The sequence below is a fragment of the Phascolarctos cinereus genome, unplaced genomic scaffold, assembly GCF_003287225.1.
Source record: "Phascolarctos cinereus isolate Bilbo 61053 unplaced genomic scaffold, phaCin_HiC Scaffold_4;HRSCAF=312, whole genome shotgun sequence".
Classification (NCBI taxonomy): domain Eukaryota; kingdom Metazoa; phylum Chordata; class Mammalia; order Diprotodontia; family Phascolarctidae; genus Phascolarctos; species Phascolarctos cinereus.
The window spans coordinates 565,477,629-565,480,283 of NW_027555847.1; the positions used below are offsets into that span (position 1 = coordinate 565,477,629).

A 2,655-nucleotide genomic window follows, 5' to 3' on the forward strand; every position below is an offset into this window, starting at 1 on the left:
AACAAGCAGACAGTTAACAAACATTAGATGTGATCTTACTGGAAATGCTTAGCTGTATACTAGTCTCTTCTCAAATCAAATTTCAAAATTCTTTGTCTCCTGGTTAGTACAAGTCACTGCATTTCTCTAACAAAGTAATGAAGGTACAGCTAGTGCAAGTAGACTTAAACCCATTCAACTACTGGGCTGAAAAAAATACTTTGGTTAGTTCTTCAGAAGGATTTCTTTTTTTATAAACCAATATCAGTCTCAAATAATAGTTTGGATAATTTTTCCAGCTGCAGTCTAATAGCTACATGACAAAAGACTTCACAAGAACCAAAATATGTAGCAATGGACATGTGTTAGGGGATTCACTGCATTCTACATATCCGGCAAAAATTATACTATTAAAATGCTAAGTAGAATGAACCTACAGTTTGAACTGGTTCTTAAATGTTCATCTTTTCTTTTTTTCCTTTTTTTAACAAAAATTGTTTACTTGATTCCATCGAGAAAATACAAAACATAAGGCTTTAAGTAACTGCTAGATGTGTTTAGGCTGGGACAGTGCAGTAATCCTCAAGGCCACAGCACACACTGATCACTGCTGTTTCCACATGGCTGGGTTTGGAACTTTCTTCGGATCATATTCTGGATCATTTTCCTCATCAGCTTCTTCCTCCCCTTCCTCATCATCAGCCTCTTCACCTTCTTTATCATCATCATCATCATCATCATCTTCTATAGATTCTCCTGTGAAGTATAATACTGATCTCGGGACTATATGCTCATGTAAAAAGTGACCACTTTCAAAGTCTGCTGCATGGATAGCTTCTGCATCATCATCCAGGTCTCGACTCTCAGGAACTTCAGGAGGAGAAAAGAAATTGAAGAAATAATCATTGGAAACTATTTTTGTCACAGTTCAAACAGTTCCACGTCCCTTGCATTCCTGTTTCTTCTTGATAGTTTTCAAAGTGACATTTTTCCCTTTTCTCCAATCTACCTGACACACTGTGCAACTCATAATTTCTGGTCCATCAAAGGAAAAGGGATAAGAATCATCTGATTCTCTGACCACATATAAATATGTCTTCTTCAACACCTCATTTGTGAAATATTCATTGGATTCAAAGTGAAATTCTAACGTAAAACTCATAGATTGGCCAGCATCTGAGAATTTCACTTTAATATCTTTGAAGTGCTTCAGAATAGGTTCATGAACCATATCACTGAGCAAGTCAACATTTTTAAAAATACTCAGCCAAAATTCAGAAATTCCTTTAGGGTCTTCTTTTTCTTCATCTTTTTTCTCCTCTTCAAGCTTAACCTTCTCTTTCATTGCCTCTAAAATCTCTTCATCATCATCTGGTTTCCATTCACGTTCTTCCTCTGTAGGTTCATAAATTGCATTGATGATTTCACTTATCAAAAAGTGGCTGGTATAGAACAGCATACTTTCTTTCAAGAGCATGAATTTCCTCATAGAACTTGGCTTCTGTCTGTGCAAATTTCACCTGACGGTTTTTGAGGACATTTACACGTCCCTTAACTACTTTTGGCAAGCTTTCAATGTATCCAGTTGATGTTCCAGCTAAACCATCCAATCTTTCTTGAAGAGCTACAAGAATCTGAGGATTCTGCATCATCTAAACAGTCAACTGATGAGCTTTGCTATTTGCATCTTCACCAGTTTCTCCTTCTTTCACTTCTTCAACGTCTTCCATATCTTGTTGATCAAGTTCAGTTTCTTTGTTATCAATATCCACCATGTTGTAAGACCTCTGAATATTTGAGATCTTCTGCTGCTGCTCAGGCTGTGACTCAGGGTGGCGGTGGCAGCAGCAGCAGCGGGAGAAGATGAAGGAGGCAAAGGAGGAGGAGAAGGAGGCCCAAATTACAATTTTTTAACCACTGATTCATTTATCAAACATGTATGATTGCCTATAGTGTGCAAGGCACTAATCTAGGAGTCCTTTGGAACAATGAATTCTAAATATTTAAGACATTTTACAAGTGAAGGGATTTTAGTTTCTTAATTACATTAAATTTCTATTACATAATAAAATAATACCTCTGTTGAAGCCCTACCCCAATGTCTAATCCTGGTGTGGAGGTGGCTCTTGTTATAAAATTAGAGTTATAAAATTACAAGCATTGGAAGGTCCAATTAACTTGGAAAGGCCTGGCCTTGGACCATACAACTATTCTTCAGAGTGACTCATTTTCAGAAAGTTGGACATAAGGTAATGGTTTATTTGGTTCTGCTGCAGCAATTCATAATGATGATGATGATGATGATGATAACAATGATGCTATGCTAATAACAATGTGTAGTAGTTTTTAGGCATGTGTGACTCTTTGAGAACCCATTTGGAGGTTTCTTGGCAAAGATACTGGAATGATTTGCCATTTACTTCACTGGCTCACTTTAAAGATGAAGAAACTGAGGCAAACAGGATCAAGTGCCTTCGCCAGGGTCACATAGCTAGTGTCTGAGGCCAGATTTGAACTCATATCTTCTTGACTTTAAACCCAGCACTCTTTCCACTGTGCCCCTAGCTGACCCACAAATAATAAATAATAGCTAACTTACAAATAATACTTAAAATCTTATGGTCCATCTTACTACTATTATCTCATTTGGTCCTCATGACAACCCTGTGAAATAGG

The 2,655-nt window shown here is 37.1% G+C and overlaps 1 pseudogene; it reads right to left on the reverse strand.

Annotated features, from left to right (window-relative positions):
- Nucleotides 1-583: 583 nt before the first annotated feature.
- Nucleotides 584-1,754, reverse strand: LOC110192014 (nucleosome assembly protein 1-like 1 pseudogene; annotated as a pseudogene).
- Nucleotides 1,755-2,655: the final 901 nt, after the last annotated feature.